Below are 15,177 nucleotides of genomic sequence, written 5' to 3' on the forward strand. Positions count from 1 at the left end.
GTTCAAGGCCACAAGGCTGGAGCTCTGGGCTCCATGCCCTTTTCCAGCAGTGCTGAAGGGATGGGCAGCTGATTATAAAAGGGTTACTCCAGCAGCAATGAGTCAACTCTAGTGCACAACCCCTGGACACACCTCATCAAGTTTACTGCTCTAACGTCAGAGGTTCCACAGGTAGCAAAGAATCACCTGATTTGTAGTTCATGCTCCAAATCTTGAGATCTGCACAATAAGCTAGAAGGTCTCACTTTGTTCTGTCACTGAAACCCTGAAAAGCAACCTGAGGAGCATGGGCACACACCTTTGCCCAGGTTTACAAAGGTATTTAAGCCTACAAAGATGCAGACAGACACCTAATAGGATTTATAAAAGTGCCTAAGGGAGTTTGGGACCTAATTCCCATTGGCTGTCAATGGGAAGTAGATGTCTAATCTACTTAAGCAATTTGAAAATCCCACTGGCTGCATCTTTTCATGGCTAAATACCATTACAAGCCTTAGCCTTAGTGAATAGAATTATTATTATTATTATACATGGTTTCATTTCCTAAAACTCCAATCTTGGCATGAAGACTCAGGGAAAAAACTGCTTGACTTCATGCACAAATGGGTGCTGTGGATATGAAGTGTCAGGAAGGAATAACTGAGCTTCTCCAACAGTCTTCATATCACAGTTGTGTCTGCAGCTAGCCCAGAGAGCTCCCAGGGCTTTTTGTGTTGGTCAGCTTGGCTTTAACATGTGTCAGTAAAAAATGCAAGTGACTTGGTGAAGGAAAATACTGATCACTCACAGCAAAGTAATAAAGAAAACAAAATCATAAGTGCCCAGAGGCTGTGACTATCCAGTTGAAAGGGTTTCATTTTTTTCTGCAAAGAACAGCATTGGAATCTTCTCACCACTCCATGGACTGAATTAAGTCCCATCTGGTGTTGGAGAGAATTCACAGCTCTGGGCAGTACAACGACTCCTTGGTTACCCTCTTTTGCTCAGGCAAGCCAGACATGGGCTGCAGTGCAGAGTTTAACTAAACAACAAACTATTCCCTTTTTCTTGTCAGGCTTGAACTCAAACAATAACCAAATCTTCCCTATCCATACAACTTTTCAAAAGCTGTGAAGAGCTGGATTTCCCTAGATTTCTACATGATGTAGCTTTCATTAAACCCAACTTGAACCTCTTGTAATTGTTTATCCACTTAACTTTACATGCTTAGAGTTATGTTTGGGGACTCAGTTCAGCATAAAAAAAGGCCTGAATGAGTAATTGGGGTAGGAAATAGCTGGGATGAGTTTATACATTGTCTGAAGTTGAAGACAGTACTAATTATTTATAGTCTCCAAACAAGGTGTTTGAAATGTTTTTTGAGCTTGGTGGAATTTGAGAATACTGTCTGTGCTCAGTAAGAATATTTTGACACTTGAAAATGATAACAATTAAAAAGTCTTTGAAAATATTACCTATATTACTGGATCAGAGTCAGTGGAGCCCTTGTTAGTGGAGCTCTTGACCAAGCAGCATGCTTGCCATACATGCAGCTTGTGGCCATTACATATAGTTACTTGAATTGGCTGAAAATCTGGCCAAAGTCTTTAAGAACATGATTATAAACATTTTTAATGTCTCATCAAGTGTGTAGAGAGGAAACCTATGGACTGGTAGAAGAGAGAGGAAATTCTTGTATGGAAAGTTGTGAGCACTTTGGAGTGTTAGACAATAATTTTGCAAATGCTGGTTTTTACTATGTCACTGCATTTTGTATAGAGTGGTTATAGCAAGCTATTATATGACTGTCCAGCAGCTTGACAATCCTAGATGGCTCTTTTCCAGTGTATCACACCACAGAACATGTCCCATACAGGATTTCTTGATCTCCTGGCCACAGCTTGTACCATTGTACATGATGGTCTCATGTGAGGTTCAGTATAGTTTTTTAAATCATAAAGAAATGGGTGCATGCTGAATGTGGCTGTAATGCCCACTGACAGACCTCAGGGCAAAAAAGAGCTGCATGTTCTGTGGAATGGGCAAACACCTACATGCATTCAGCACAGGGGACTGTGGTTGTCTGAACAGTCACCAGGAACACACACAAGGCTTGGCTGTGGCCAACTGAAATCAGTTTTACTGCATACTGCAACTGCCTGCTGAAATCTTGCCACAGCTAGAATTTCTTCCCAGCACACCCATTGCTGAGCAACAATGCGTGTCCTTTTCCAGAGAATGGGATCAGCCCAGTCTGGCTCTTGAGAAACACACCAGCTGCACTTGAGAAGATGATGGGCTGAATGTTAAAGGAGCTCTGCAGACCCAGCAGAATGCTGAGTTTCTATAGCTCAGGGCAATTAGGCAGTGTAATCCCTCAAGTGAAGGAGACACCCTTTCCAGAGGTGATGGCATTTAGGTGCAAGGGGGATACACCATTGCAGGGAGGAGAGGGGATATGTACATACAGAAGCCAATTATCTGTAGGCATCTTTTCTTTTTTTCCCTTTTTTTCCCCGTATAAGTCTATTTGATGCTAATGAACTGGAGGAGTGTTAGGGCTAACTGCTTCCTGGCACTGAGTACACAGACAATTGTGCAAGATTCCTTTCAGCTCAGCTTTGCTGACATGCTTGGTTGTGACCTCAAATATCTCAAGTTTTTCCAGTTTTGAGTTCCTCTGCAAGTGAAAAGGCCTGTGTCAGTGAAACTGTGCCAAAATACCTGGGGAGCTGGGACAGACTGGAAAGACTGGTTGCTCTCCCTATGATCTCAGGCAGGGGGTTGAGTTGCACTGCAATGCTGGGAGGCCAGTCTCCAGTAGACGATAAAAGGCATCAGGTGGGATGTGGAGGGTTAGTTTGAGTGGAATGAGTGAACACACTTGAGTGCCAGCAGGCAAATGGCTCTGTTCCTTTATTTCCAGTGGAAAATATTTCAATTACATTTCTTTTTTTCTTTTCATCAACATTTTTCTTAGATTCTTTTTCATTTTCTGAATAAAAGGCAATCATCCTTGGCACAATAATGGGTGAATACTGCCGTGAAAAAGCCAGTTCCCACTAAATGCCCCCTACTCCTTCAGTAGACATTTTCCAACAAAAGGGTCTGGAATTTCATCTGTGCCTGTATGTGCTCCAGATGAGTTTCACTTGGGGTGGTTCATGTTCCTTCCAGTCTCTGCATGTTTAGTTTTTTTCACTGTTAGTCTGATTCAGCATTGCTTGAAAAGAATGGACATCTTCCTGGTGACTCCACCAAGACTAACTGAGCTGTATTCACAACACAGAGGAGATGCAGGTTCTAGTTTCTCCTCATCTTTTCCCCTTCTGACAATGGTCACAGAGATAGTTTTCACTTTACCTGGCTTTTGTTAGGCTAAGGAACTAATTCTCCTGCCTCATGAGGGATTTATAACCCACTGAGTGTAGCTCTTAAACACCAGACTTTGGATGTTTCATAATTTGTTTTATTTCCCCTTCTTTTTGTCGAATTCCTCCTTTCATTAGTGAGAAAAGGGTAGCTGACAGCTGAGAGAACCTGCCCATACAGTTTTATTTCCCTGTGTTTTCTCTGTTCATGATTTCATTTGGAAAATGCCCTTCAAAAAGTGCTTATTTGCCCACACAGTCCCAGGGCAGGGTGGATTCCTGTGTAGGCATCTGTATTTATCAACATTATTTCTTGACCATGTTCACTCTCTTAAAGCACTGCAATGGTTTTAATGCTTTTTATTCAAATTGCTCCGAGAGGCATTAGTTATCTTTGGAAAAGGGAGCATTGAGACTGGAGTTTTACAAGGCCTTATACCCGCTCCTCCTTTGTTGCATGTTCAGTAGTTTTTAAGTGCTGGAGCTGTTCCGAGCAGCTGAAGGGCTGTGTGACATGAGGAGACTTCACTCAACTTGAGCTCAAGGGGCCTGGGATTGATTTGAAAGTCTATTTTTGACTAGCTGGATTTAGCTGGTCAAAGTTTACACAGCTGTGGACAAATCCAGCTGTGCTGGTAGAAGACGTTGCTGTTCCCAGGAGATCATCATGTACCTTGCCAGACATTACTGCCCCATCCCTTCTGCCAATGAAACATCCCATGAGTGATCCTGAATTCAGGCAATACCAGGTGGATGGATGAACTTATCCAAATGATGTTACAGAAAGCAAACTACAGCACACTCACATGAGCCTGCTCCGTCAGCATGTCGAAAGAGGGAAAGGTGGTATACTCAAGTAGGCAGGTCAGTGTCACATAGCTAGGGACAGGGTCTTACACTGATACAACTACATCTGTCCCTGACTCAATCATAATATAACCTTCCTCAGTTTATGCTTTACTCCCTTCCCTGTGTCACCAGGGCTGGTTAGAGTAGAACTTGTGCAAGTGTCTCTCACTATACACACCCTGTGCAAATAAAGTGTTTAGTGCTCATCCCACCCAGCAGAGTGCTACAGAGATACAAATCCTAAAGATAGGAAAAATTTACACCTTTTGAGAACAAGTGAAAGTGGCAGAGCCTGACCAAGTGTCAAAAAGTGACATGGAAACCATCCACAATTAGAATAGATTATTTTTAGTGGCAGCTCCATTCTCAAACATTGCTCTGGCTTGCTGTAGCCTTGGAGCCACTCTTCCTAAATGCATAAAGTGAAGGTTGCTCTTCAAAGAATGAGGGTGGAAAGGGATTAATCAGTGCTCCCAGCAAACATAACATGGTACAGAAGAGAGGAAAGATTTGTCAGGCTTTAGAGTTGCCAGAAATTGGCAGCAGTGACAAAAAAGCCTTAAACTGATGGGCAAATATGGAAAACAAACATATTTGCTCTGCTGAGCAGGGACAAATATATCTAGATAAACTAAGAGAAAGATTTCATTTTTGCCTAATCCTCATGGCATTTCCAGCCCATAGATTTCTGGGAATCCGGTGGAGGCCAAATCGCATTACACTTCTAGCCAGATTTGCTGACCAAGGACTTTGGGATCAGCCCTGAACTTTGGACAATTAGTCAAAATGAAATGCTTGGGCTTAGCTATTAACACAGCGTCTGGAACTCTGTGCTCTCAAGAGCTGAGCTTGGAGCAGCTCAGTGAAAAGCTAGGAAGCCTGACTGATTCCTCACAGCCTTGCCCTTATCTCTAGTAGACTCAGCCCAGACTATCAGATCCAAACCCTTTATGTCTGCTTTGTATTTTACCTAGTTCTCCAAGGGTAAAGGGGGATAGTGAAAGAAGCTACTAAATATATGGTACCCTGAAACAGTGTTCCAGAGGTATCTGTTGTCATCTGCTCCTCACCTTGGGTTTACCAACTTCCACCTCCTCTTTTCTTGCTCTACACATTCAAGGTTGCTCCGTCTTCCCCTCTTCCCTTGTTCTCAGCCTTGAGAAGTGAAGGCTGTAGCTTCATTTTATCTTCTTCTAAATTTGGGACTGCACCTATTGCCTCCATATCCAGGGCCACCACTGGGCCTGGGTATGGGCATGGTCCAGGCTGTTGCTATCCAGAGCTGTTCCATTAGACTTTACAGCAATACAGGCTCCAGTCACACAGCATAGAGCTGCCCTGCATTGACCTTCAGGAGCTGCCCCACATCTGGCAGGACTTCTGCATTCAAACTATGGTGGGCAAATGCAGCTGCAGCACTGGAGCCTGGTTGTACTTGGAAGTGCTGTAGCCACGTGCAAACAGCACAGCATTCCTGCACATAGCCATGGCTCAGGAAAGGTGCAGTAATCTTCCTCTGGACATGCTGGAGTCAGCTGGGCTTGTTTGGGCACCTGACACAAATACACAGGAGGGATCTCAATGGGAGTTGCGAGAGTGAGTCTGATTCAGGCACGCAACCTTCAGCAGGCCTGAGCTTGGCATGTGGTCAAGACTCTCACACAGCTGTGCCCCTTTGCTAATGGTTTGACAAATAGGAGCATTTTTGCATTTGTCACAAAATCCCCAGGCCTGTCGCTTTTATGTTTCCCAGGCTTTAATTCCATGCCAGTATATTCGGCTGGGGGAAAGAGAGGCAGAAGCAGTGCTCCACAGATGGCCAAGGCTGGAATATCCTGGGAAGCATTAATCCTCTGAAGACAAATTTTCCTTGAAGAGAGAGGTTTTAAATGTGTGCTGCATTTCTACAAACACTTTAATCTGGCATAAGCCAGCCCTGCAACAGCCTTTTTCAGGGGGAGGTCCACCATTCCCGTTCCTCTGCCTCCTCCTTCCTGGCTCAGGGCTGCTCCTTTCCCCATGCTTGCACCAGCACACACATGGTTGTGCAGTGAACCAGGCCAGGGAACTCTGCCAGGTTAAAACTAAACAATTTCCTTTTCCCCAGGTTAGTTTCAACCTGGATGAGTTCCCTGATGTGGTTCATTGCAGGGCCACAAGAACACTTGTGTTGGCACAGGGCAGGGAATAGCAGAGGGAGTGAAGAGGAATGTGGGCTGGGGGTGAGGGGAAGGAAGGGCCATTTCCTTTAGCAGCGGTGCTGGTTTATGCTGGCTTAGAGACTTGGTGTATCTGTGGTGTTAACTGCTGAAAATGGTGTGCTCCAAACTGCGTGTCACAGTGGAGAGGTTTTCAGGAAAAAACCACCTCTCTCCCTTTTAAAACAGGGCCTTATTTCTTAGCTTCTTATTAAAGTTTGGTGGGTCAGAGTCAAAACCAAGTCCCTCATGCCAAATAAGTGACAGTCTACCTAGGCATGATAAAAAGGAAGATGGAGTCATGGGTAAGGGAAAATCTGCTTCTAAAATTATACAGCAGGTTAGGAGCAGAGCCGCAATGACCTGGCATGTCTCCTTGCAGCTTAGCCCCCACCAGTGGCTTCTATGTACGGCAAGGAGAAGGCTGAGTCAGTTGTCTGCCACACTGCACTCAGTTCCCATGTGCATTGATGGTGCATACTTATTGTGTGTTTATTTAAATATCAAGGAGAATAAATCTTCTGAGTGGCAGCTTGGTGAATGATTTGTCAAAAGCTGGCTCATTTACCCTAATAAAATGTGAACTAATTCCGTTTATCAAAGCAGAGCTTTCTCTAGGTTTACAGTGATGTAACTGAAAGTAGGATCAGCCCCACTGACTCTATAGCAGTATTAAGTATTCTGCTATCCAAATCATACTGCTGGTGTTCTATGAAGTTCAGCTAAGGTGTCCATTAAATTCTGGGGTACAAACGCCTTTCATTTATAGCTGTAGCCAACGGGAAGATGCCAGAATCTGGCCCATTAATGGAAAAATAGATATCAGCAAAAGTTTCCAGTATTTGTTCCTCTGCAGTCCCACTAAGTGACAGACTTCTTCAGTCATGCTGGGCAGCCCCATGGTCCGTGTGACTGTTGTGGCATTACGTGCTTTTCTCTAATGTGAAGATATGACATGTTTATTGTGTTGTTGTGTCTGTAATTCACACTGAATGAGCCCCAGTCTGTTGCATTTTGAAGGTGAGGTTCTTGTGAACTGATTGTGACTGAAGGCATAAGAAATTCCCCTTCTTTAGAAAACAAAAGTTAATTTTAGTTACGTTCTTCCCCTTTTCTTTGGTTCCTTCCAGTGTTATTGTTTTCCCTTGAGAAGATAATTTAGAGTGACACCTGACTATATTTCCATACCTTTTCCCACCTGAGGAGAGATGTACTTGAAATGATTTGCATATTTATTGAATATATGTTCCAAGGATGGCCACAGTGCAATGTCATATGCCATTTACAACATGTTCCTGCTGGCTCTGTGTCTTGTTAATAGAAAGACACTGTAAAAAAGAAGCAATATGCAGTGTGTTGTATGGACTACAAAGGTAAAAGTGACTGAAGTATGGAGGGAAGGGGATAGATTGGCAGCCTGCAGATGTAATAAGCCATTAAACCATTTAAGCGAAGCCTGCTGAGTTTGTTGTTCAATTACTGTTACTGATGAAGAATGTCAATAATTATGATTTTCAACCCTGTATGACATGTACATTTGTAAACCTTTCAGAGACTGGCTTTACTGAAACCTAGTGAGGCCACTATTAAGGAGCTAAGATGAGGCCCATAGTGCATCTTTTTACAAAAGAAACCTGAATTCTTTGAAGAGAATCTTATGCATCTTTTGTATTTTATGAAAGTGATTATTACCTGATACAACTGGATACAGCACTTTATCACTTCATCTATGATAGTGGACAGGAGTGGTGGTTTTGCCTATAATACAATGTCTGCATAACACTTTTGCCAGTGACTGAATTTCAGTCTCTGAGAGGGAGATCAGGTCAATTTTGTACTTGCCAGTTGCTAGCAATATGACACTATGCTCCTACCCCACATTCTTATTTATTTATCTTCTAGATTTATAAAGTTGATGTGTTCAATTAAACAAGAATTTAGAATAACCCTTCAAACAGTGGTCATGTGGGAGTACCTTTGGCATCTCTTGTTTCACAGGTATATCACTCATGAGAATTGAAATGGCCCTGGATGTTTGTAGCGATAGAGTCACTGTGGTAAGAAAAGGTTAAAGGGCTGATAAACTCTGGGTTTCTAGAGGTTCTCTGGGACAAGTTCATGCAATCCCACAAACCAACTTTTCTATAGCCCTTTTTTCCCCAATGGAGATGACAAAACAATTAAGATGATAAAAAAAGGGAAATGAGGCAATTTTAAAATGCCATGTGGTAATTTGTCTGAAAGGCCTCGTCATTCCAGATTCATTTCCTGTGCACTCAAATTGTATTGGTCCTTATACCTGTCTTTGGTATTCACATGGATATTACAGCTGAAATGTGTAAGTACTGGGGTTAAAGTTTAGCATAAATTATTGGAAACTATAAATAAGGTCTCACTCTGATTACAATCCTTCACTGATATGTAAGATAATAATCTGAAAAAAATCACATCTTAATTATAACTTCAGATAAGATTAATTTGTAACAACACTGATATTTGCACTGTTTTTGTTTAGTATCAGGCAAAATGTCTATACCTATTGCATGGCCAGACCAATGCAACTTTGCTATTAGTCATTTTTTATGCTGGTGCAGGTGAGAGTAGAACCTGATCCCAAATTCTGAAAGGCTTATATTATACTATACCATATTAAATTATATTAATTATATGAATTCTTAAAGATATTTTAATGAAAAAATACAACATTTGAGAACCTTCATTTCAGAGTTTGAAAAGATGCTTTTTGTGTCTTATACACCACCACAAATTCAATTTTTCACATTTTTAACCAGAATGCTGGTGAAGACATCCTTATTATGTTTCCTCAATAAATACTGTTGTAGAGACAAATTACTTTTATTTTATTTCTTTTACAAAAACTGTTAGGAAAATATTTTTAAAAGGCATAAGATGTTTTGTGTTAAATATTGCCAATGCTGAAAGATGCTGAAGGTTTCAGTCGAGAGGTTTGGTGCAAGGTTCCCTCTTTCAACAAGCCTGTGGCTCAAACCCTGTTGTGCAATAGCTCAAGCTGCCAAGTATTTTGAAAAATAAACTGCCTATGTTGGATTCCTCTTAAGCAATCAGCTTTAATCCTCTAGAGAAAGGGTGAGCAGCTTTGTTCCTCTTTGTTGAAGTCTGGGTTAAGCTCCTTTGTTTCTTTGTCTATAATAATTTTGGTTCTGAGAGAAAGCCTTCCTTGTGCTAAAAGCTGTGCTTGGACGCAGGGTATGTCCCAGCTCTCAGTGTGGTTGGTTTGTGTGGTTTTACACCTCTTTAACCAACCAGCCCTGATCCTCATGAAGGATTCTGAATGCCATAGAAGAGCGGTTATACTTGGAGACTGATTTCCCATTTACCTTGAACTGAACTAAATCAGCGCAGTGCCTAGAGGGCTGCTCTTGCCCTCCTATCTCTGTCGGGAGACAGGTCTTTTGGAAAAGTAAGGATCACTTGGTGAATGGTTACACAACTGCCTAAGCTGGTCTATGCTGGGACTGACACAGCTTCTAGGTGTGTGCTTGCGTCACACTTGCTATTGTTTCAGAGTCTGACTTAGCAGAAACTAATGACTTGTTGCATTTTGTAGTGTTGTTTTCTGCCACCTTAGTGAGCTGGCTCATGCAGGAGGGAGCCCAAAGAGCACCTTTTCCTCTGCCAAGAAAGAAATGGATCGTGTACAAAAGTTCAGTATCTACTATGATAGACCTTGACAAAGAGGGTATGAGACCAACAGCAGGAGAAACATGTCTGACCCAGTCAGTCACCCTAGGACTTTCCTATTTTGGTTACCCAGTATGTTTGCAAACACACTTGTATTAACTATTTTGCTTTGTTTTGTTTAAACACCTACCTTTCTCACCTGGGACACTTCAGCTCCCTGGTCTGGAGGCTAACAATACATTTCCTTCTGCTGCGTCATCACAGACTCCCCAGGGTTGCCAGTACACACAGAACAGGTGCTTTCACACGTACTAATGGAAGAATCATCAAAACTGGTCACTGGGGGAAATGGTTTTCTCTTGGAAGTGAAAAGAGTTAAATAATGGTGGGTTCTTCCTGGCATGAAATGCAGTTCATGAGAAGAGACTTCTGCAGGGGAGGGTTGTCTCTTTTTAGGAGTACATCCACTTTCTAAGCACTCTATCTCTTCTTGCTCCTGTCTATAAGAGTATGCAAAAGACGACAAGTATCTTTCACAAGAACTGCAGCTATTTACTACCAGATTTGGGTAGGAAAGTAATACTCCCTCCCTGTTTCCCCTCCAAAAAAAACCCAAGCCTGTGAGAATATTGCTCAAGCAAAAGAATAAGGCCCTTGCTGAAAGAGAAAAACTTACTCCCTTGCATGCGAGTTACAGGCAGCGCTTGGGTAAAGGGCTAATACCCATCAACATGTTTTTGATGTCACTGTGCTGTTCCCCTCTATTTGAGTTGACAGCTGATGCCAGGACTTGGCTGCATCTCCCCTGCATTGAGAGGAGTTTGGATGTCAGATGCAGGGAGAAGGAGCAAGCTTGAGCAGCCAGCCGTGAGCAGAGCGAAACAGTGAGGAGTGACTCTTTGCTCCAGGGCGTGAGGTGCCATTGCGAGTCTGACCTTTTGAATACAAAGCATTTGTCAGAAATCCAGAGGAAAGCGAGCTGAACCAGTCAGGGTGGCTCTGCCTTTCCTTTCAAGAGAAGCTCATGTATCCAAGCAGACACACCTACCCCCAGGCCTGACCCAGACACTGTAGGCAAGTATCTCAACTGAAACTGGGGGTCCTGTGTTCCCTCCCATTAGCAGGAGAAATGAAATGCACACCCTTGTGTGGGATGTCTGCTCATTCCGTTTGGCAGCCCAGTACCTCCCAGTCCAGTCAGGATTTATAAAAGGCTATCATGTTAAAGGCACTGTGTTATGGGTGCAGACAGCTCTAGTGTGTGAATCTTGTGGTTCATTCTTTAGATGCCTTGTCCTGCACCTTGGAGCTGCAGTGCCCAGGGTCTGACACACAGACAACCTGTCTTCACAGGTTCTTTCCCAACACCTCTCTGGCTCCCTGAGCCCCCACTCTCCAGTGCAGATCTCCCAAAACCTCATGCATTGAGCTCTGGACTCTCATGACAGAATGCCCTGTCATGCTCTCCCACAGGCAGGCCAGTGCACAATCGCCTCATTGCCGTGTAGGTTTTCAGCTTCACCTTGATGACCATGGCAGGAAACTGAGGATGTGAATGGCAGCTCAGGGTCAGGAGAGGGGAGGTAAAGTTTATGCACCCTAAAATCCCTTTTCTGCACCATGAGATCTCTGTTCATTCCCCATCTGGAGATCTGATACACAACATGTACCTTCCCATGAGTGACAGGTCACAGGCTGGTCTGTATGGCAGAGTGAGTAGGATGAACCATCCTTATGGTCCAACATGCCAAGTATGCTTTTTCCAGGAGCTTTTCCCCTCTCCTCCTTTAGCTCTGCTTTAAGCTGCTGCAGAGCTGCACCCGCCCAGGGACCCTTGGAAGAATTCACAGGTTGCACACCAGGGAGCAATACGTCAGCACATTCCAGTCTCACTTTTAGCTGTGCTTTTCTCCACTAAGCCCATCAAGCATGCAAGTCTCCTCTTGCTGATTAATGAAGGCAGGACACCGACTGGGAAGGGCCCCCTCCTGTTTCCTGCGCCTTTCTTCAGCAGCATGCAGGACTATTCGCCTTCCAAGCTGACCCTCAAGGCCACACAGAGCTGCCTGTAAGTGGTGCGATGTTGAGGAGCAGCAGTTTTGCAAGCCGGGCTGAACCCGAAGCTGGGTCTTGTCTGGTCGCTTCGTGCTCGGCTCTGACATCTAGTGGAACAATCGCACTAAAGCATTTAAGGCGCTGAGCAGAAAAAGCTCACTGGAGCAATCATAACGTCTGTATGCTGCTTTCTTTTATTGCACTTAATACTGCCAGAGGATTTGCCGCGGAAGAAAGGAGGAGGCCCCAACATGAACAAAGGGCAAACCTTTTCTTCCTTTTCCTCCAAAGATAAACTTCTTTTTGCTGCCAGGTGAATGGTCTAATAGCTGCAGCAGTGACAAACATGTTTCACAGTTACTTCTTGATTAACACCATTAAATGAAAACCAAGTGTGACACAATCCCTTGAGACCATAGGGTAAAACTGTCAGAGAGCTCATAATAAACCTTGTGAAAAATGCAAAATTGCTATGGGCTAAATTTTCCACCCTGCTTCTCAGAACACAGCTGTGCCACTTGTAAGTACAACTGTTTGCACATGCGACCCGCGCTCTGTTTTCACAGGTGAGAAAGGAGCTCTCAGTGCACGGAAACATTTTGTGTATACAAAGCAGATTTTTCAGCTGCTCAGCTGGAAGCAATGCACGTAATTGTCTTTCATAAGGAACTGCATAAATACCTCTTCTCAGCTGAGAGGACAAACATGTGGTTTGGAGCTCTTGGAAGGCTGTTGAATGTTTGCTATGCCGTTTGTGTAGGAGCTGAAAGCATTACGGTGACAGTGACGACAAAGATGACCAGCTGCTGGTGAGGTACAAAAGGAATCTTTATTTGTAACATTTAGAGACTGTGCATTTGTGGTGTTTGATCACCAGCACACGCAAAATGAGTTTCTCATGGCCAGACAGCCCTGTGAGAGGTGGGGTCTGAGGGGCTCATGCCTGCTCAAACACAGGGTGGCAGTGGTCCTGGCATGCAAGTCAGGTCTTTACAAAAGCCAAAGCTCATTCTTTTAGCTCCTGGTTGGGGGCAAGGGCTTCCAACAGGGCACAGAACATGGGGCAAGAATGCTTTAAATGGCCCCAGGAACTTCCAGCCTAGGGCTGGAGTACTCCTCAGAGACATGCTTCAAAGTGCCTGGTCAAGCAACCGACTAACCATGGTAAGAAGTTACTGCTTGTCATCTGACTCTGCTTGTGAGGCATGTCTTACTTCATCACTGATGCCAACAGAGTTGATTACTGTGGCTGTGCTGATCCTTAGCAACTTACTGAACTGCTTTTGGCTGTGTGTCTAGACCCTACGAGTCTGATCGGAGACAGCTGAAGCAGAATTGGAGCCAAGGCTTTTGTACTCTTTGAGGCTGCTACTTGACTTTCCATCAAATGGGGCAGTGACATTTAGTGCCAGGGGACATATGGAGTGCTCATTGTGTAGGGGGACAGGCAGTGTCAGAGAGCTCCTGCATCTCTGCTGCTAATGTGTTGGGCAGTGCTGCTGTGTCAGGGCCATGGCTTCTCCTGATGGGTTTATTTAGGATTTGTACAGTTTGATCAGTGCACTTAAACAAGGAATTGAGATTTTAATAAATGGTCACTGCATGTTAATTGAATACCCACTTGATTATTTAAAAATATTATGTGAAGTTTGTGTAATTGGTTACACTGGTATTAAATTAGCATATAAAAATCTCCTGCAACTCTCATATGATTTAATGAGGCTGTTATCGTGCGTGAATAAAATGGTGATTGATGAGTGAAAACCTCTTTTCCAAGCACGGAGTTTCTTTAATGAGGTCAGGAATATTTCTGGCATGTACTGAGTTACTCATGTTATGCAGGTCACTTCTGGACAACAGTGACCCCTGTGTGTAATGAGGACTCTGGGATTGAAATGGAGTCCTAACTAACTCAGTGTGTGACTGGGTTTGGACCTGTGCTTGCAGAACAGCTCATGAAAAAAAGGTCACTACTCTGTCCTTAACTCCTCTTGTTTTAATTGTCAAGTACTGAAATGGACTGAGCTGTAATCGAGGGTACAAAAGAAAATCTAGAAGGCAAAACAGTAATCTGGAAAAGGAGGATTTGAAGCTCCTTCTCACATTAGTCCTGATGCCACTTCCATCTGGTGAGTCAGGGCTGCCTCCTGTGTGGTCTGTCTTGTGTGTGCTGAAAACCCAGCATCAGCTCAGCGACAGCCCAGCCAAACCTCCTTTCCTCCAGCTATAACTTCCATTTCCTACTGTTCTGGCAGGAGAAAGGTGGAATGTCTTAAAAGACTCTTTGATGGCCATTACACGAGTTAGTGGTGTGTTGAACTGATTTGGGGCCAGTGTGTGGATGAAATGGAGCAAGTAGGTGCATTAGACCATAGCCACTCTAGCAGTGTGTGTAGGAGAAGGGACATTACCCGGCAATGAACCCCCTTGCTAGGATGCATTAGGGTTCACTGGCCATTGGTGTAAGGAAAAACAGCTACATGGGCAGGAGCTGAGGGAAGTTTGCAGGGGATATCAAGTCACTTTGACTCCAGCCCTCCTAAACTATGCTGATGGCAGTGTAGTCAGCCGCATAAGATTAAAAGATGAATGCTAGGGTTTGATGTAACTGAGCTCTGCTTTCCCTGTGTGGAAAGCAGATGTTCTCAAGCTTCCAGGTGCTGAGAAATGCTGTGTTAAACTCCTGGAAGAGCTTGCCAGGTAGTTTGAAGATAGCCAGTTTGCTCATCTTCTGGGCACTCTCCCAAGCCAGTGTTCAATGTCTGATACAAGGCAGACAAACATCTGTCAAGATTGATGTAGACTGAGCTGCTCCTGCCTTGGGGCAGGCAGGTCTAGGAGATCTCTTGAGGTCCTTTCCAGCCCTCATCTGAGACTGATTTCCTGGGGAAATGGTGCTTGTACAGCCATTCTGCTTGTCTGTCATCTCCTCCTCAACAGTTTTGGAGCCAGGTGGCCAATTTCAAGCACATTTGAACTCAGGGATACTAAATTCCTAGAGCGTCATGAAAATCAGCAGCTGGGTAGAGAAGAAATACCCTAATTAGTGCCTGCACTGAGAA

The 15,177-nt window shown here is 43.8% G+C and overlaps 1 long non-coding RNA gene across 2 annotated transcripts in view; it reads left to right on the top strand.

Moving 5' to 3' along the window:
* The first annotated feature begins 12,631 nt into the window (after positions 1-12,631).
* LOC133215941 (uncharacterized) overlaps positions 12,632-15,177 on the top strand; it is a 50,875-nt gene continuing 48,329 nt past the window's right edge. Inside the window, exon 1 of one of the 2 annotated variants that reach the window (XR_009726520.1) lies at positions 12,632-12,929. This is a non-coding gene — a long non-coding RNA (uncharacterized LOC133215941). The remainder of the gene's footprint in view (positions 12,930-15,177) is intronic. The other variant, XR_009726521.1, reaches the window with a different exon arrangement.

The sequence above is a fragment of the Neopsephotus bourkii genome, unplaced genomic scaffold (assembly GCF_033783945.1).
Source record: "Neopsephotus bourkii isolate Nb327-2 ecotype Australia unplaced genomic scaffold, CSIRO-AGI_Nbou_v1 NB_1016, whole genome shotgun sequence".
Lineage (NCBI taxonomy): Eukaryota > Metazoa > Chordata > Aves > Psittaciformes > Psittacidae > Neopsephotus > Neopsephotus bourkii.